We start from the raw sequence: 22,747 nt of genomic DNA, 5'->3' as shown, positions 1-22,747 counted from the left end.
TTACTTTTGGTTTTTGTACAATTTCCTTTCTCCTTTAGACTGTTTGAACTTTTCTAGAAAATCTTTTTCTTCTGTTTTTTTTTTTAACTAAAAGAAACTATTTTTAACAACACAGAAATATCGTTTCATCAATTAACTGAAAGGATACTTTTAAGTAATTATTTTCTTCTATTTTTTTATTTTTTATCTATTAATATTATAATTATAACTAAATATAAATTAATTCTAATTTTAACATATTTTCCCTCAAAAATATATTTTTTATACTCATTTATTTGATTAAATATATTCTTAATTTTAAAAAATTTGTCGTTTAGTTGAAAATTTTTATATTCTTTCATCCGTAGAAAATTTAGTGTAAATTTGCAAGGAAACATGCTGTAAAGAATATTGTTTATCTCAGAAACTGCAACAAACTACCTGCATTATCCGGGAGAAAAGTAGAACTGGGAACAGACAAGAATTACCTTAATATCCCCATGCGTAAGACGGGGTCTTCGTAAGGATATCCTAGTTGAGCCTCGAGATCAATGGTTTTCAGATCAAATGCAGGAAGCTAGAAGAACAATTTCCGGATAGAAAAAGTATTATATAAAAAAAACTATAAACTTTTTTCATTAAAAAAATATACTTATTAATTAATAAGAGCTAAGATAATTTAGTCTCTATGCTAATTATTTTCTTGATTATGATTTATATACAAAATTATCGAATAAATAATTAACATATGAAAAAAAATAAATAAAGACTATTTAAATTTTTCAAAGCCTCTTAAATTTTTTTTTTATTCAAATTTAAGAATTTTTTCGATAAACATCGATTTACAAAATTCTTTCTCTTGAAAGATATTTTTTAAAATATGAACTAGAAAGTAATATTGTTTTATATTGATTAATTGGAAATCCATTTTATATAAAATAAATCTTCGTTATTTATTATGAATATAAAAGTTTATTTAAATATTTTAAAATCCCATATTCGTCTTCCTTTACTAATTGGATTTTTAAAATGGATTTTAAGTTCCAATATCATATTCAATAGCAATCTCTTATTTCTTTAGTGCTCAGGATCATCGATTAAACATAAAAAAATATAATAAAAATATATAAATTTTACTTATTATTGACACAGAGTAAGTTCTATTTTAAATAAGATTTTCAATTATTACTACTTAAATCCTAATTAGGCATATAATTATAGAATTTGTATAAGTTACTCCAATATAATAGAAATCAAGTAGTGTGTATCGAACTGAAAATTACATAATGATCAATAGTTATCCTTTAAAGAATTTTATTTTGTTTAAAATTTGAATATGTAGCAGAATCGATATAACGTAATTACTACTTTGGAATTTGAGATCAATTATTAAAATTAGAATGGAAATAATGTAAAACAATTGTGAAGTATTAATTGGAAAAGTTGTAAATCAATTTACATTAATATAAATTGATTAATGAATTTGACGTTATTTTAAGACACGTTATGTCGACTATGTAAATTTATAGCTACATAAAGCATATTGTAGTCTTCATTTTAAAAGAATTAGAGTAAATTTAAGCTCTAAAATAGAGTACAATATGTGCAAATATAATATCTAAACATAAGCCATAAGAAAACGTAAAACTTAGCTTAAGATACATAATAAAATATACAGTAGACCATGGAAAGATAGACTTAACGCTTATAAGAGCCCAATAAAATCGAATTTTTCATGTAAAAACATTATTTAAATATCGAAATATTTCAATTATGCCATGAATTCGTTCATCATAAAATGTTGCATTATCATATTCACTTTTCTATTAGGAATAGAAATTGCAAAATCGTTGCGCATTCAAACGAATTGGTGATGGAATATTGCGGACAAAGTTAATCTGCAGAGAGATAACGATCAACAAAACACATTCAATCAGAAGAATAAAAGATTTCGACGAAAACGGTATTGATTGGATGACCGTCTTCGTGCTGTGCACAGGAGGAGAAATGGATGGAAATCTCCATTCTGTCTCTACAGAAAAATGATTTTAGCATGTAAAATCAAAACTCAGAATTATCGATGAGGATATTTTATGATTCTCTAATATTTAAATATTTAAACTTATATAACTTTTGTATCTTATAAATGGATCGATAGAAAAGATTTTCTAGTCTTTCCTTATTTTTGAGTCATACATTTCAATGATTTAAAATTCAAATAGTGTCATTAAAACATTACATATTACATTATACATAACTTAAATTAGTATTCTTTTTATATATATTTACCCAGTGTAAATAAAGAAAAAAGTAAGCAAAAATTACTTTGAAATTTAATCATTTAAAACTATTCGCTATATTTACCAGAAAAACAACAATGTCTACAAAAGAATCAGCTGAAACTAATCATTTGAAATTATTTGTGAGCTAGTATTAACAAGTTCTAGAAAGATATAAAAAAGATAAATGTTCTACGTTATCCACTACCAAGAAATATTAAACATAAAATATTGACGAGTCTACGAGATTTGAAGCATAGATTGAATGCCACAGAACTTATCAATTATTATATAAAAGCATCAATTATATATTAATTTTATACAAGTTTAAAGATAAATTAGAAGTCGTGTTTAATTATAAATATTGCGAAGCGTTAAAGTTAGATTATCACTATAGCATACTTTACGTGAAACAGTTTGGCTACGAAATTAAGTGATTTATTTTAATTTTATTCATCTATACATTATGTAATTTTATATCTAATATAAATAAATTTTTATAAAATTGATTACTGTGTATAAACGACGGTGCTCTGAGTATTATTAAACTCTTATTACTTACCTTTGAAGTATTCGTAATAAAAAGTTATGATTCATCTCCAACAAACTTAGATGGTTAGATTCATTCTGTTAGCATTCATTGATCGTCAATGAATAATAAAAAGATATATATTATTTTTTAATATTATTCTTGAAATACTTCTCTTTTATTAAATTTTAATATCTAAGTTTATAGTTTAACTAAAAATAAGATGTTACGCATTTTGAAAGGCAATTTTAATAAAGAGTTTTAAAATTATTTCCGAATAAATTCGATTTTATTAATCATCTTATTAAATATAAATATTTTTTAAAGAATTTTTGAAATAATATGTATTTATTGTAACTTTTCTCCTCCTAATCTTTGCTATATTCGTGTATTTAATATATTTCTGAACATTTATAGTGAATAATATCACTTTAATATAGGATTATGCTCACATAGATACACTAAAATGTTAAAAAAACCATCATGTACTTACTCTACACGATTGATACTGATTGTTAAAACCTTGAATTAAATTAATTATAATATTCTTTATTTCCAAGGGAATTTCCCCTATTTTGGGGGGTATACATATAGTAATATAATATTACATTTTATTTTATGTAATTATATAGTAAGAAACATAATATAGAAAAATAAATCAGTAAGTCTACATGACTCACCAACATAACATTAGTTGATGTTTTAAACAACTCAAAAAAATGCAAATTGTCTTAATAATTCGTTTTCTAGAATTCAAAGTTGTGTTGGTAAACCAATGGTTAAATAGTACAGAGAATTTTCTCAGTAAATTTTACAAAAAAATTAAAAATTTTATAGACATCTTTTTTATTAATGTTGTTTAATTTATTTTTGAAGTCAATAGGTGATTTTAGACAGTATATATTTTTGATATTGCATTTTTCTCGAATATTATTCAAGGGTTGACAGTTTTGTAGGAGGTGAAGCACCGAGAAGTCCTCTTGTTGACATAGCAGGCAGTATTTATTTGAAAGATTTATATAAGTGTTATTAATAAAAAGCGAGTATTTATTTAGACGTAGTTGAATTATTAATCGTTTTACATTCAGGTCTACTGGTAGCCATATATAAGGTTGGAACGAAGGAATATTTAAGATATTGGTGTACCAGGGATGATAATTGCTTTGGGTTAAGGAAAGTTGATCTTTATTGATTGATTGAGCGATAGCAGAATTCATCAGAAGAGAGTAACCATATTTCCAGTCCTGAACTGAGTCTGTAAACAATAGTTCCGATATTCCAAAAGAATTTAATATTCTTCGAATTTTATATTGCCATAACTGTTTATTGTTGTTGTTTTTACTTTGTTTTACCATTTCTTGGTATAATAGTTTAATATTGTCATCACTTTTATATTTAAGTCTGTAGTAAAATTTTATTATTCTTTTTAACAATTGAGGAAAGATCCAGGAGCGTGATGTTTCGTGTCGAATGGCATATCCAGGTATAGTATTTTCTAGTTGTAACAATTTACGTAGGAAATAAATATGCAGAGATTCAAGACTGTAAATATAATCCAAGCCCCAAATTGGACTGGCATAATAAATGATAGGGCTTATTGCAGTATTATAAAGTTTAAGATGAATGTTTAAATTTGACGTTTTCATTGTTGAACATAAAAATAAGAGGTTGTCAATTGCCTTTTTGACCCTGACATTTAATTTTGACACTTGATGTTTAAAGGTTAAGTTCCAATCAAATTCCACTCCCAAATATTTGACTTCATTAGTTATTTGTAATAGAGTGTTTTCGTGATAAATTTTCAAGTCCTTATTAGCTAATTTTTTGTTTTTACGAAAAATGACAATGTTGGTTTTTGTAGGATTTATTTCGAGGTAAATTGAGAATTAAATTAATTATATCATACGTGTCATTTATATAATCAAATTTATATTGTGAAAACAGGTAAATAAAAAAAAAACTGGAAAATTAATTTTTATCCAAATGCAATACTGGAACTTATAACAATAAAAATCAGACAATTCTACTTGCAAAATGTATGATTAATTATTATTACATCCATCAGGTAATTCTCCTAACACACTAAGTTATGGAATAATATATATGAATAATATACCGTAAGCACATTCATAATTTCTTCAAAAGAGGGGCGGAAATGGCAAATGTTTATTCCTTATTTTCTCAGTACTTAGAGCATGACAAATATACAGCCGCAAATAGCAAATAGGATCTATAGCAAAAGCATTTGTAACATTTGCTATTGCTATTCTATAAATTAGCAATAGTAAATATGTCAAGAATTCTGAAGCATTATTAATATGACGTACTTAACCATGTAAGATATATATTACATTATTTATGATATAAATTATAAACATAAAATAGATAAAATCTTAATGATATTCCTAACTTTTTGACTTATAATTCTTGATTCCTTTTATAGAAATTTTAAAATAATTATTTATCTATACAAAATTTACAGCTATAAAACGGCATTCCCAGAATTATAAGGTAAAAAATGTTTTTTGATGCTTTGATTCTTTAGTATTAAACAATCGTTTGCATAGGATCTTCAAGTTATATATTTATTTTTTAAACTTGAAAGCAATCTTGATTCTCTTGCTAATTCAAAAATATATATACATTATTTTTGAATTTAAATCTTTCATTTAAATGCAAGTTTTATTATTTGGTAAAGTACACAAAAAGTAAAGTTTGTTATAACTTTAACATCGATTTAAATTGATCAGAGTTTTTATACGGTATATATAAGAGAAGTTGGAAGTTAAACAACTGTCATAACATAGAAAAGTCTATATTGTTGCACGAAAGCATCAGTCAAGTAAGGTCTCACGCAAGTTGTTATTTCTCCTAAACATAAGGCCAATTTATCTCCTCGTGTATCCAAACAAAAATTTATACGGGAAAAATCTATAGCCTCTTTTAAAATAATAAATTATATCATTTCTAAGTTATTTTAACCGTTGATGTTCGTAATTTACCGTAAGTATCAAAATTTACAATAGTAATTTGTAAAATATATGACTTGGACATCATAAATATCTTGTTTAATAGTAATATATAAAATATGATGATGAAATGTGCATTTATATTACTGAATAAAGCATCGTAGACACCATTAGGTGAAATTCGATGCTGTACATTAGTCTCAAATTCGAATTTCTTTACGACAATTCGAAACAATAGGTATTCTAGAGTAATATATTTTATTTAAATTGGCCATTGTTTAATTTGATGCATAGCTTTAGGTTAAAATTTAATGGGATTTTCGATAGAATTTCAACTTTCAATTGGTCTCAGATATCAAACGGTTTCAAATGATAATAGGTAATTTAAGATTTTCTGTTCTTCCAAATGGAAAGATTATAAGTCAGTATGATTTTTATTTGAAATATTATCATTTAAATAATTGGAAAACGTCAAATTTGTCGTGTAAAACTATATCATTTTCATGTTATCAAATTTATTGTTGTTGAAAGCGTTAATTTAAAATATTCCAATTATAAGAATTAATTTTAATAGAACGTGAATTAAGAAGTAGAAAGTAACATATTAAATTTTATGTTAAAATAATAATATTAACAAAATTAATTCAAATAATAGAATAAAACTCTATTTTATAAATTCAATTTTTATTAAAAATTAACACAGATATTCATACGCTTCGAGAAAAAAATTTCAGGTTAATGAATATAAATTAAGGTAAAAGTTAAATTTTTTCTTATGAAATTTAATTTATTAACTTCGTTTATACAATTTCAATATTGTTTTTAATATTTAAATATTTGTTTTCTAGTAATAACTATTACTTAAGTAAATTTTAAATGAAAATTATCTTTACGTAAAACATAACTGTATAAGTTAGGAAATGCCTAAGAATTAAACCATTACGTGAATTTAAATGGATGTTAAATATATATATATATATATAAAACTAATAATAGTTTATTTATATCACTGTAATAAAAGTTTTAATGTTAATAAAAACGAGATAATGCAATAAAATTGTATCTAATAACAACTATAATATTATTTAACATAAAGTGTGTAATACAAAATTATTTAAAAAAGAAACATTAAATTTTCTCCTATCAATAATTAAACCACCAAATCTCCAAGTATGTAATTTTTTAAAAAATATTTTAATGAATTAATTTCTTAAAATATATTTTACTGAAAATTTTTTTTATATTTTTATTTAAAATATGAAAACTTGTTTATAATTCAAGTTTAAAACTTTTTCAAATAATAGTGTGCAAAATATCTACAAGAACGTAAAATGCTTAAAGGTATATAGATTAATCGAAGTTAGGAACGTGACTATTGTGCCGACACACGCATGACTAACCTTACTACGTATACCCCGAAATTCTTAAAATTGGTCAGCAGAGTCATAAAGAAGAGGAATGCTTTCATATTAGCTAGCAGTCGTGTAGAGATTTAGTAGTGATCGAACGGCAAAGAATCGTTTCAGCCACTACAGCATGCATCCTATTGAGTCTAGGAACATTTAAAACATATCGTTCGAAGTTGTTAAGAAAGATAAAGCGATTTTATAATCTTATTTTCTATTGGAATCTAAGCAAACACTATGAATCAATTTTTAATGCGGTATATAAGTCAACAGCATCTGACTAGCTGTAAAAAATGAGGAAACGTGGCATTAAAACTTAAAATATTATTATTATTATACATTTTTTTTTTATTATTATTATTAAACAAGACATAATTTAGGTATTCATTATTAAAACTTTTCTAGAATCTTCTGCTTATCTTTAATTATCTTGTAAAAGAAATAAAAGTTTAAAGATAAGACCTATGTAACAAGTGAGAAATATAACTATAAAAGATTACATCAGTATAATAACTCCTATTAATAAATTATAGTCATAGTAAACTAGTATTAATAAATAATAAATTATTAACATTTAAATTATAAAATTATTATATTCGTCAATTAATTTTATTTGGAAAATTTTTTATACTTTAAAGCCGGGAGGGAATATCTAGAAAATTCAACAGTTCATCTCACTTTTAAATATTTTATATTTAAATTACCTAATTAAGTAAACTATAAAATATTCGTAATAATTTAATTGTTAGATATTTTAAATAATTTTTAACTACTGTTTTATATAGATTATATTATTAAAACATTTAATAAACAATTTCTTATAAATATTCGTAAACTATGTTATTACATTTTCAATGAAAAATAACTATAAAATAGAAAAATTCTGGAATATTTGGTTTTATTAGCGTACAAAGTCAAAGGATTTAAAATTTTGAAACTGAAACGAGCTACGTTTAGCTATAAGCTAGGATCACTGAATACTTATGAACGATTTGCATGAAGACTGTTTACAAGTTACTATCGCGGTGTGATTTATAACGTCTATATTCGGTAGAATATCACTGAAAATACACTACATAATTGAACGAAACGATCTAAGTTATTTCACTACTGAGTTTATTTTACAACAAATTTTATATTTATCTACAGTATATAACAGATTATAATACTGAAGGTTATTAACTTTAAACAGCTTTCTTTACTATCACTTATAAGTAAATAGAGTAGCTTAGAAGCAATTTATACGTATCTCTAAACTAATTCGTAAGTCTACAAGCTGATAATATATTTTTCAAAAAATGTCTAAATAGGATGAAAATAAATGATTTTTAATTCTACTGTACTATTTTATTAATTATTATTAAAATTTAATTATTTAAATATTTTATTGTTATTTCTTCAAATTCATTATACTATAATAATGTATTTTATTGTAGACCGATAAATTCCCACTGTCGTCCGTTTGTCTGTCTGTCATTTCTTAATCTCGAGAACGCTGTTAGGTATATAAAAGTCGAGACGGAATATAGAAAATTTAGAGCAGGAGGTCCCGACTAACTGTATAAGAACATCCGGTCTAGAACGGAAGTCACGTGTTTTCAATTCAAAAATTCTCCTATAATAGAGTTACATTGATGACCGGCATTTTGAAAAAAAGTATGATGTACAGGGGCAAGACATTATTAAAATCGAGAGCCTATATTTTAAATTAAACAAATTAAAAATATAATTAAAAATTGCAGCCCGGCATTGTGACGATATCACAATAATTTTTACTCGTATTTATTTATCATTTTTTTAAATATCTAAAAAGTGGTCATTGAAAACAGAATTGACGAAATTAAAATAATCTGATAGAATTATTAATTAATAAAATTTACGAGAAATAAGTGTAAGGCATTTTCGGTTTATTTATTTTTTCTTTATATTACTGAATGCAATTTATTGAACGGTCAATACAAGACTTGTCAGTGACAATGAAGATCAATATGTCAACAGAAAAGAGTACTTCTATCCACAATAATGCAGTGACTGTATTAAATATCAGTCACAGATCATCGCAGTTATTGAGTGTAGACGTGTTTGTATAGAAAATGAAATTTCAAAAACTTTTATGAAAAATGTTTCACAAATTTATTATATAAATAATCAATCATTTTATAATGAAGCGTGAAAATTTAATCTTTACGTTAAAGGAAAATTGATGATATATAGCTTAGAGATAAAAGCCTACTTATTATTCAAAACTGTTTTAAATTATACTCACATATATATAATGGATATACTTCATTAATTTTATAAATAGAATTTCTTTACACTTTTAAGGATTGTTAAATCGTTTGATTTGATTAATTAGAAATTTTACTATAATCAACTAGGCTTGAATATTGAATTCTTAAGTACCTTTATCTCTTAGTGTTTACGGAAAGAATTGTCTATTGATTAGATTTAAGATGAAATGAAAATCAGTCTAATAAACCAATCGGTATTGTTCCATTAAAATGAACAATGATATTGTAGCAGAGCACGGATCTGTGGATTAAACTAACTGGTTAGTTGCGAGAGACGGATATACTAGATTGAATTGATGGTCCTCGGTTGAAAGTGAAGCAATAAACTTCCAAAAAAAAACAAAAATGAATAGCCTCAATTGTTTCTTCTTTGCTCTCATTTAGTTTTTAAAAATTGCAACGAAATGATACTATCTTTTGCTTTCAAGTACGTTTAAATTATGACTATAATATCATTTTGTTGCTATAATTAATATATCTTATATACTATTCAACCAGTTTAATAGAATAATAGCTTTTTTTATCATCTTTTATTTTAAAATGTGCATAAAAATTATTAATATCTATATTAAGAAATGTTTTTTCAACCGTAAAAAATTCTGAAATCCTTCATTTAAATGTTATTTATAATAATTTATTGTTAAAATTATAAGAACGGGCTCTTATTTACCGAATAAGAATAGTATTTAATTATTTTTAAATTCATATTATTACTAGAAAACTAATAAAATTTTGAGAAGAATGCATACACTTCTTAATATTGAGAAACATGAAATAATCAATACTCCAATATTTTTTCGTGATACTATAAAATTACGTGCAAGAAAAATTTTGTTAATGCCCATTGCAGAAAGATTCAAACTTTACAAATTATTGAGTCATTAAAAAAGTAATTTTTTTTTACGGTAAATGATATGCTTATTTAGTCTAAATTGGAGTATCAAACTGAAATAAGTGAAATTAAGATTTTTGCACTAATAAGGTTCAAGAACTTTTAGAATAATTACTTTGTTTATATTAAAATGCATAAAAAAATTTTAAGTTTGAAGCAAAAAGAGATGCTGAAAAGCATTATTCTTGAACAAATAGGAGTCCAAACTTCCATTAAAAAGAATATATTCGATTACTATAATTCAGTTAAGAATCTTCTTGAGTATTTAAAAAAATTACTGATAATTATCATTAAATCTGGAATTTTTAATTAAGTTCGTTTATATATTGTAAAAATTTAAGCTATTTAGATTACACAAAAACTAACATAAATATAACTTTGAAAATTTAATTCATTAAATTAATTGTATTTAATTAGTAATTTTAATTATGATAAATATAAATAAAAGAAAATTAAAGGCTATTTAAAAACTACATAGTTAATTTTAATGATAATTTTTATGATGAATCTATTTGTTCGTAAAATAAACTGTAAAATATAATGAAAAATAAATTCAATAATCAGCTTAAATCTGTATCATATTTTGCTCTAGTTTAAATAATTCTTTAGTTCTGTATACTGTATAAGTTCTATATATTCTTCATATTGGGTAAGTGCAGTAGCGTATACTGCACTTAACCGAAGGGATTCCAGGGAGCCCTGGTCCTCTTCAAGAAATATCAGTCAAGCACAAAAATATTTGAATTTGATAAAACCACTTATACACACGTGCCTACGTACAGTACAGTACAATATCTAAGTGTTTACTCTTCATACACAGAGGTAATGACTATATCCACAGTGAGACAGGGGTAAATGTACAATTTCTTTGTGACGCAAACAAGTCACTTGCACACATGCATTAAATATCTTCGTATGGATAATCATTACTATTTCTTATTGATTCAAATAAGAGATCCATATTTTTCTATATTAATCATTAAATTCTAAAAGTTTAATATAAAATACATTCTACGAATCATCATTATTTAATGGAAATTTTTATTGTATATTTAAAATTTTACATAAAATCAATTTATTTCTATTTTTAATTAGAACGATTCACTTGTATTGCAAATATTTCAGATATAAAAATTCGAAAATAATTTAAAACTTCTATTTAACATTAATTAAATAAAATAAATTTTTAAGCAGCTAATGAATTTAATGCATCTTAATCTAAATTTATGTGCTTACAGACAACAACAACAAGGCATATCGTAATTCTATTAGCATTATATTATTATTTCCATATATTTGTATTAAATATATTTATTTAATTGTATAATTAATAAAAGATTAATAAGACGTACGTTATCTTCTCAATAACATTAGTTTTGTTATATTTCATGATCAGATTATATGGGTCATCAACCTTCCAGCTATTTGTATTCGAGCAGAATGATTGCTTGGCTCTTCTCTGTAGTAGAATTAACGTTGTTCCGTATATGACAAATTATAAAGCTAACCATTGATGACAGCTATTGTCAGAAGGTGTCAGTACCAATCAAACTATGAATAGTTGGAGTTAGAGACATTGTAGTTGTCCTCAGGGATTACAGTTATTTGCTTTATTAGATATGAATTAACATAAGCTTTTAAATGACTCCTAAAACACGTTGTACTTGGGATTATTCGTTAACTCGAAAATGAAATTTACCATATCGTTGTAAAATTTTTGATAAATTATAATTTACAGCTATTTGATATAACGCGATTTACATTCATTTTTCTCGAAAATAAAATTATTTCCACCAGTAAAATTCTTTTTTTTTCTTTCCACTTAAAAAAATACAAATTATATTTTACTAATCCTAAATCTAAACGAAAAACATTTCCTTATGCATTTCAAGAAAATCGGCTTTAAATAAAAAAATTTGACAGTTTTGATATCATCAGGAAATCAATTGTCTTATTAAAAAGATTGATGATATTCCTAAAAGTTTTATAACAATTATTATACAAATTAATTCTTTCTAAAGAAATAGATTTATCAATATTTTGAGATATATATTTATTTAAATAAAATCGTCTTATTTATTTTAATTCTTCAAGGGAAATCTTTATAAAAAATTTCAGAAAAAATGATAAAATAATTGTATACAGTTTTAACATCTTGAATTGAAATTTGTACATATATTTAACCATATAAAATTTATTAATATATTTTTATTAGTACGTGTAAATTTTTTTGAAATAAGAAATCAACAAAAAATAAAATAAATTTGAAAAAGGAAAATTTTAAAAATTAAAATTTATTTTAAATAAATATAAATAGTTTAATTCTAATTTCTGCACTGAGTTAAAAAAATTTATTGTTTATCAAATTATGTTTTAAATGTAAAATCGATTTTTTTAAATACAAATAGTTATTAAATTATTAATGTTAAACAAATATTTCTTTCAAAAATAAAAAAAAATATTCGAAACTTAATACGTTTTGAAATTATAAATTAATTAGAATTTTTTATATATATTTTTGAAAATAAAGTTATAAAAAAGAGAAAAAAAGCAAACTTTGATAAAAGTTAGGAAGTAAGAAAGTTTTTTTTTTTTGATTTATTTAACAGGAACAGCAGTGAGATTTTTGAGAATCCCGAAAGATTTTTTTTCGGTTTCCAATATTATAATATGATATCTGTAAGGATACTTCAGAAATAAAACAAGTACTGGTCTCAATTTGCATTGTTTGGATGATATAGACTTTTTTTTTTATCGGAAAAAATTTCAGGCGCGTGCATCCAACAGATGAAGTCACCTAGTACGAATCGATAGGAACATTCCTAGCAGTCGAGAAGCCGTGAAGAAAAACGGTAAGCTTGAGGCTGCTAAGGTGGCAGCACTAGTGTCAAGACATACCACCCGCAAACATCCGCAATTGGCGAAGCAGAGAGATAGGCCGAAGCCATAGCGAGAAGAGGCTGGCAGTGTACGTTACCTCTGCCATTTCTCGGCCGATTTAGGGCTTACTGCCGATATAAAAGCGTTACCTTTTGCAGTAGGTCCTTTAGTACTCTTTCATGCGTCATTTGCGCATTTCCGGCCAAGGTAAGTCCTTTACTTGAGTTTACAATTAATTCTAATAGGATAAACGAAAGTGGAGATTTACGATTTAGAAAAGGTTCGAGTCTTGTCTTGTAACGATAGTGGCGTGGTCAGAGAATATAGCCAAGTGGGCGGTAAATGGAAGTACCTGTAACGTTGTCGTATTAAGTGGTAGAGATACTACAGCGCCGCCTTTATGGCCTCTGTTTTCTCTGCGCAATGTACAGGTTCAATAAGGTACAACCTTATAACAGATCTCAAACAGAATATCCTATACAAGAGAAATCATTCTGAATTTTATTCCAGACGCTGTAATGTGCTGTCGAAAAAATAATAAAAAAATATATATGGAGATAATTCTACTATAAAAATGTTATCAGTTATCTCGTTGAATTAACGAAAGAGCTTGATAGATTACACGGGGTCAAAGATGGATTGTAATATTAAAATTCGAAAATAAATTGTGATTAATTAAAATTTTGACAACATACAAACAAATAAAACTATCGTTATTCCAATCTTAGAATATATCTAGATATTCTTTCTTCATTAATTCATCATTAAATTAATGCAAATATATAATTCTTATTAGCTTTTCAAACTGGTTATAGGGCGAAAATGAGAAAATGAACAAAATCCATCAATGGATTATAACTTTTTCAATTTTAAGTAATAATCTAAATGAAAGACTATTCATCACAAATGTTATCTAAGCTTATAAATTCTATTTTTATTATAATAGAGATTACTTATGCAATCACATAAGTCTTTGCTAGGAATTTTTTTTTCTTCAATGAATTTCCTTCTATATTCATAACTGCATGCATATAATTATCCTAGTCATAATTTAGTAATGTCTTCTTTCTTTTGTTTATCGTATAATTTAATTAAACAAGCACCTTTCTTTAAACATTGAGATGTGAATTGTTTTCAATGTTTTAGAATATATTATAGTTAAAATAGGTAAAATTTCAGAAAATTTATTTATATATCCAATAACTCATAAAACTCATAAATGCTCATTATAAATAAATGTTATTTAAAAAAATAATAATAATATAAGCCTTTATACTTTCTTTAAAATCAAGTTTATATTAAAATATAGGCCATATTTATTAATAAAAAATTAATAATTACAACACAGTCATAATTACGTTTATAAATCATTAAAATTTGCTACAGTGTATTCTATTGACTTAATTTAATTAAAATATTAAATTTTAATTAATTTAAGTTAGAATTCTGATAGCAGATTTTCCATTTTTCTTTCAGAAATAATATAAAAATATTGCTTAAACAATATCATGATTATTAGAGATCATATATAATAAGTTATGTTGGTAATGTTGCTTTTTGTAACATAGCAATGACCTGCATTATATATAGAAAAATAAGCAATAGCTTTCCGAAGAATATAGCTTTAGAGAAACATTCTGGAAACAGATGATCACTTATACAGATTCTATCTTACTTTATATTTTTATTTAAAGTAAATATGTTGTATTCAAAGACAACTCGAATTTATATTGTATTGTAGAATACTTTTTTAAAATTTTTATACATAGATTTATTTTTTAAAAATAAATTTTAAATTAGAAAAAAATAAATTAAATAAAATTAATTTAAAAATCTAGCAGAACAGAAAAGAGAAAAGTAATTAAGAGAAAAATAAATTTTTTTTAACCACTTTGTAGGTTCACTGTGTTTATTTTACTTAAGTTTCATGATGTGTCATTGGATAGAATATCAACAGTGAAGAGTTTAACTATCTTTTAGATCGGTTGAAATTTTTCTTTTAAAGATATTGGATGTTCTCGTTTACTTCTATGTTTATCTTTCGAAGAAAGTACAAATCGTCTTTGAAAGGATTGTGAAAAGCAGTGAACTCATTCATAAGATTGCTAAATTTTGCATAATTTAATAGAATTCAATCAACATACCTTTAAGATATCTCTCTCTCTCTCTATATATATATATATATATATATAATATTTGCACAAAATAATATAATTTATAAGTATATATTTGATTTACTTATTAAAATAGAATATAATATTTAACAAAAAATAAATGCATAAAGATGGAGGAAAATGGCAAACATAATGGTAATTATCAGAAAATTAATTCTGCCTAATTGTTATATATTATAAATTAATTGTCTGTCATTTAATATTATCGACAATATGTTTAAAACAAAATAAATCGAATAATTGAATGATAAATTTAATAACAATAACTATAGAAACGAATTTAATGTTATGAGAATAAAACATTTTATCGACAACAGCAGAATTAGACAATTTACTTTATATTTTCTTTACTTTTTTCCCCGAAAAGAAATCATTGGAGTTATTCGGAAGTCGCTTAAAATCGATTTGTCATTGGAACATTTGAACTGCCAGAAGCATGCTTACCTTTCAGAGCTCAGATCAAAGGTTAAACGAGCCGACCGTATAGGGCACAGTCCTTACGTAAACACCGACGGTTCCTGACATGTTTGTCCGGCAACTGTTCTAATTAACTGAGAAGAGAATTTAACGAAACACTAACAGAAATCTCTTTCAATGAAATCTCTTTAATTTATTTTCTTGAATTTCCTAATCCAGTCCAATGAAAACTTTCTTTTTCACACCGATACCAATGAATGAGATGGGTGTTGCATAATAAAAGCAAACAAACACAGTTGCCTTTAGAAGTGTTTCCTTCTTGATATTACTCTGAAAGTGTGACTTTAAAGATATTCACCGCTGTTCGGTAACGATTAAATGTTGATATTACAAATCGATTACTGAAAAATTATATATTTTGACAAATTTCGGCACTTGTATTTTTATATAATTACCTAACTAGATGAAATGTTCAAAATTAATTAACGTTTAAAGAGATTATGTATTTTTTTAGAATATTATTCTTTTTTATTTATGTATAGTGTAACAATTTTTATCAAGGGGATATTTTTATTATTATGATTTCGGGACAGTGATCTCTAGTCCACAAGGATCTTACTGATTTTATTCGAAAATAAGTAAATAAATGTATATATGTTTTATATTTATTATGTTTAGTGTTTTGTAAACCATTTGAAATTTCATAACACGAAATTGAAATGAAATGATCCTTCACATATTTGATTTTCACACAGGTTTTACTAGTGTTTATAACAATCAACTGAATCACGAGTAAGGTTTATTTTATTATACTTAATATATATCAAATATACTGTATATAATATATTTGACTTTTGGTTTACGTGGATATTGCAGTAATACTTTAATGTAAGCAATACAATCGAAAAAAATACAAAAAGATTCTTATTGTAACTTCTATAATTCAAGTTATACCTTAAAAAAATCTACTTTTATAAAAATTTCGAAAATATTCATTTTTAATAAACAATGTTTATGCACTGTTATAAATTTACATAAATTGAAAACAGATATTTACCATCATTTTATACATTAAAGTAAATTTAAATACTTTTTACCTATCTTATCGAAAGGATTAAGTTTTATAGAAACCATTTTTTATTCCGGAATAGCAATTTAGAATTTTGACGGAACACCAATTTGGTAAAATTTTCTTGTGTCCAAAAAGTTTCGTCGAGACTTGCTAAGCCAAGCGTAGAAAAAAGGCTCACAAAATTTTTACGTCGTCGCTTGATGATCGGATTTATGAACGGTAAAGACAATAGTAAGTGGTCGTCAGATGGCCCTAAGGATCAGTAAATCATTTCTTCCGCTTTGTTTGATATAGGTTCAGATTGAAAGATTACCCATTACCTTCGATGCATTATGAAAACAGATTTAAAGCTAAAAATTGCTGAAATGAAAATATAGAAAAATCCAATTATAAAGCAATGGTTAAATTTTCAGAACTTTTCTAATTAACCAAACTGCTTAATGATTAATGAAATTTTTTAAAAAATAATTAATTTGATATTAAAAGATCTATTTATTAGCTGCTGATTATTGAACGATATGCTTTTAGAGATTCTTTTCTTATTTTCAGCATCAATCATCCAATCACAATTAATCATTCTAATTTTCTGGTCATTAAAGTGTAAAACTTTTTTCTCTAAAGTTTAATTAAGCGATGAAACCTTTACCGTTTTTCACGCGAAAAATGGCTCATAAATAATAAATTCACATTATATTTATTATATAAAATTATTAAATTTAAATCAGTTCTTATCTTAAATTATTCTTTTTTTGATATAATAATGGTTATTTATCAGCAATTAGGAATAAACGAATTAAATGCGATTTTCTTCAGAATTAGTTTATGGTTTACAGATAATTCATTTATCCTTTAAATCGAATCATAAAAATAGAATTAATATTGTTAATTTGTTAATTGATTAATAAACGAATTGATTAAACGACTACTGACTTGTCTGCTGGGATCATGAATTATTTTATCGAAAATTTACAGAAAAATAAAACATTTTAAAATAATTTTTCTGTCAAGATTTCCTGTGTTTTAAGAAAAATAAATTTTATCCGATTCTTAATTTTATGTAGAAAATTCGGCTTTTTATAATGAATTTTCTTAAGGGCAATAATTTTTTACCTAAATTATCTAAATTTTTAAATGTTTTAATACTTATATACATTTTAAAAATCTAAATCTTAAAAAATAATACGCTAATAGGGTTATTTCTACAATAATTTTTTACCAGAAACCTTTCCTGTAATATTTTTATTAAGCAATTAATGCAAGCAGCACTTCACAGATAATTGAAGTCAAAATAATGAATTAAATTCATCATATAAAACAGAATATTTAGTAATGTTAGCAATAAACAATTCATCTTAATTCGTTAAAAATAAAAGTATTTTACAGTATTAGTGTTAAAGAACGAATTGTGACCGATAAATTATATAAGGAAAGATCGATTACGAATATTTAAAATGGTTTATAAATGCTTCTCCAGATGGCATTGCAGTAAATATTCTTATTTAAAATAAATTAAGTCTTGTTTTTATAATATAGTATATTAATTTATATTCATGAGTAGATTAATTATAAAAAGAACTTTTGTTATAAAGAGTAAACAATCAAATGTACCATGTAAGTAGCACGTTATAAAACCCAAGTTTTTTCCAATTATTATTAATTCTAGATTTATGCCTTTAATTAAATATAATGAAAATATTGGAGAATGAATATTAGAATAATTAAATATACGAAGTCTAGTTTCCTAATATTAAAAATAGATTTTTTAAGAACTGATTGTTGCAAAAGATATCGGCAATAGGAAACGTTACATTGATTTCTGAGTAGCGAAACGACGTGAATCAACATTACGTTATTTGGCAATAAAAGTCAGCATTTGTACCAAATAAGAATTAGGACGAAATAAAAGCCCATAAGAAATCGACAAGGAACAGTTTCCTTTTAAGAATTCTATGAAAAAACTTTTACTTTTAGAGATATTCTTTATATAATTACCAACGTACGCGATAAAAAACAAAATCTTTTCAACTAGGAAATTATAAAAATATTATTTCTAGTAACAATTTTATTAAATTTTATTTTTTAAACCACGAATATCATTTATGAATTTCTTGAAATATGTTTATTTTTCAATAATACTTAAAGTATCATTCACCTTTAACGTAATAAATTGTATAGCTTTTTACAATATCATTCTAAGTTTCATCCGGAAAATAAAGCTGTTTTAAAAGTTTTAATTTGGTTTAAAATATCCCCCAGTAATTAGTTTACTGTTGATTGCTATTTTAACCGCGCATTTAATTGTCAAATTCGTAGTATAAATATTTTGATTAATGACATGTTTACATATAATTATAGTCGGTTGATAGTATATATCAAGTAAATTAAACAATATTAATTTATGTTACTATTTATAATTATCCTTTATACTCTCCACAACAAGGATCATATTCTTATATCGGTATTATTGTGTAAGTTAAAATGAAACATAATATTTTTATATTTCTAATCCGTTTTTATACACCGCTGTATTCACATGCTTTATATTAATTTTACAAAATTTTAATTAGAATAAAAATATGAAGTATATTAATTTTAAAGTTTTACTTTATATTATATTCGACTTTATGATGATATATACGAACAAATCAATGCATAAATTTCATAAATTATATTGGCAAAATTAATCATTTATATTTTAGACGTTACCTTATTATGGGAGAATATTTTTAAGTTTTTATATTAATATTAATTTTGGTTAAAAAAATAAATTTAATTATTGATTATTGATAAAAATCTATAGCTTTTATCTTGTCTTTAGTAAAAAATCATAAAAAAATACTTGGTTCTAACATGAAGCATATTTCAATAATTCAATAATCTTATGTAAGAAACTATTGTTTTGGCATTAACTTTAAGAGTAATTTTCAAATCTTAAATAGGATCAGAAACGATAAAAATGATTTAAACCAATTATTTGATAAATGCGAATAAGGTTATATCTGATATTAATAATTTTAAATTAGATCTTTCTCGGTTTCTTTTCAATTCTTGCTTGAATATCGTCAATATTCACATAAATTTAGTGTGTTCATAAAACAAGAGAATTTAACTAAAATGGTTTTTAATGTCATTATCGAATATTTCTAGTAGAGAAAACTTAAGAAGATTGATAGAGAAAATGATTGATTGTAATATGCACCGATTACTGGTTAGAGATATAAATGAGGGATAGTAACGATCATATACATATATTATAATCGAAAAATTAAAATTGATTTTATTGAAGGATGTAAAATAAATTTATTGTAATATACAAAATTTGAATTATGACTAAAATCGCCATTTGTAACCAATATTACTTATGATTTATAACATTGATAAAATACTTGTGCAGAACATAAATTATAGTTCTTTCAAATTTATTAGAATTATTTTTTATTTAAACATTTATATTGCATTTAATTGTTTAACCATATCCTCTCTGTTTTATACAGTTTGTTTTTTAATACGTGTTGATGCGCATAATCTAGACGACAAAGTCGTCACTACAATGATATTGTTACGATAACATATAAGAAACAAAAATATATAAATATTAATATTTACTGAAATAAAATCTCCTCTCGAAAATCCATAGCAAGAAAAATCGATATTGATATATATGAACAAAGATAGCAAGACCTTTCAAAGAAGTCTGCCAAAAATTACTGAAATAATTCTTGACAAACAGCTGCAAGTCAGTGAAATATGTAATCTTTTAAATATGTTTGCAACTTGGCAGTTTTACACATAAATATAGTTGTTTTTAAGTTTAAAAATCAAATTAAAATAATAAACTGATTCTGTCAGATTCGTGTCGTGTATATTCATCTTGATTGCCACAACTTTGAAGCCGTTTAAGAAGATAGTATCATTTACATCTTATTTATTAAATACAGTATATTCATACTAAGATATATTTCTAAGTTATATCACTAGAATTAATTCATAATATCTTCCCTGTTTGATATAAATAAGGATAAATGTATAAAAATTAAGTAATTTAATTCGTAACTTAATAATTCAAGCAATTATGTATTATAAACAATACATACTTTAATCGTATTATTTCTGCAAAGTTAAATATTGCTAGTTATAATTGTTAATTTTCTGAAGAAAGAATGCCATTTATTTTCCACTTAAAGTTCTAATTTATTAAAATCTCTAATTTTCAATCACTCAAATACAAAATAATATAGCAAATAATAATTAAATTAAATTTTAAGTTACTGTACATAGATGTAGATTAATTATAGTAATTTTAAAGGGTTAGGTTTAAGAATAAATGTAGAATAATTTATTTTAACAGATAAAATTTGAATTGAACAGACTAAATACATAATTTGCCTGAAATTTTTAGCATTGTAAATAAAAACCTCATAATAAACAGTTAAATTGTAGTAATTTGAATTATTCACAAAAATAACAAATCTAGTTAAAGTTTTTTATTACTTCCATTTGACTGTTCGAATTTCAAGTCTAACAAGTTAGAAATTTTCATTTTTAGAATACAAGCAAACCTCGATTTTGCGCCAGAATTTGACACTAAATCGAGTGTGGCATTAAATTGAAAAATCTCAAACGATAAGAATAATATGCAATATAATGACATCTATACGCAGGATAGAGTGTTAAAGCTTAAAATTCACGTGATAACAGTAAAGTTTGTATGCAAAATCCTATATTTAACTATTCTCTGTTTAAGATTTTTTCATAAGTATTCATTAACACAGTACGAGAGTGGTGCGACTTAAGAGAGAGCTAAGACTAAATGCAGCTTACTTAAGAATATAAATAGTTAAACTAATAATAGCCAATGATAATAATTGTAGACCTATAAATTCCCACTGTTTTCAATCCGGCTGTCAGTCTGTCTCTCTTTCGTTAATTTCTATGCTAGATGAAATTCGAAACCAATTGTATGTATGTTTTTAATGCAAGGACATTAAATAAATTAAGAAAGAATATTTAATATTTAAGAATATTTAATAGTGATAATTTACTATTAAGAAGAATATAACAAACATTAAAATACTCGTCATGTTTTAAATATAAATACATTTATCTAAAGTTCGATGGGGAAATTGAATAAAAATTGATCATTTTTCATTTTGTTTATGAAAAATCATTTTTTTTAAATTTAACTTTATTTTTGAACTTATTTGGTTCAAATTTCTGTTATTTCTTATGTCACGAAGATTTTCTACAATCTAACGTAATAAAATTTTTCCATAGAGCAAGGGTAAAAGTAAAATTTATTTATACAAAATATAAGTTTATGAAGAACTATTCATGACTAACTCGTAAACAAATTTAAAAGATTCCTAGAATAGCTTCAGATAGCTTTTGTATTTTTAGGTTGATTAATTTCTGCTTTCTTCTTATTCTAAGAAACAGATAAATGCCTTATTTATTTTATTAGGTAAATTACTGTAAGGAGAAAATGTATACGAAATACTTATACAATAAAAAATTATTTACACAATTTTTGGATTACAATTTGAAAAAATTCCACCGTCTTCAGTTCGTCCGTCTGGCTAATCTCGGTGTTATATAGATGAAATTCGAGACGAGATATGGAAATTTCAGGGGCAGGAGGCCCCGATACATTAACTTCCGATCTGCATCGGAAGTCATGTTATTTCAATTCAAAAATTTTTCCCTGTAAGGTGTTAGTTAGATGACCGGCACGACTCTATTGTTAAAGAAATAGTATGATGTACAGGGGCAAGCCATTACTAATCTGAGGTGAAAAGCAAAAAACATATTTTTTAATTAAATAAATTATATCTTATGCTCTCGATTTCAAATTGGTAGTGT

General features: G+C 24.4%; 1 protein-coding gene across 2 annotated transcripts in view; it reads left to right on the top strand.

Annotated features, from left to right (window-relative positions):
- The window catches only part of LOC136975125 (zeta-sarcoglycan-like), a 62,524-nt gene that overhangs the window by 5,227 nt on the left and 34,550 nt on the right, over window positions 1-22,747 (top strand). Inside the window, exon 1 of one of the 2 annotated variants that reach the window (XM_067270145.1) lies at window positions 13,125-13,432. The exons of the other annotated variant lie outside the window; for it this stretch is intronic. The gene's annotated coding sequence lies outside the window, so the exon portion shown is untranslated. Of the gene's footprint in view, window positions 1-13,124; window positions 13,433-22,747 lie in introns of those variants that run through there. 2 annotated transcript variants of the gene reach the window in all.

The sequence above is a fragment of the Centruroides vittatus genome, unplaced genomic scaffold (genome assembly GCF_030686945.1).
Source record: "Centruroides vittatus isolate TY-2023 unplaced genomic scaffold, ASM3068694v2 contig_364, whole genome shotgun sequence".
Lineage (NCBI taxonomy): Eukaryota > Metazoa > Arthropoda > Arachnida > Scorpiones > Buthidae > Centruroides > Centruroides vittatus.
The sequence above is the reverse complement of the archived record's forward strand: the minus strand, read 5'-3'. Positions and strand labels throughout refer to the sequence as shown.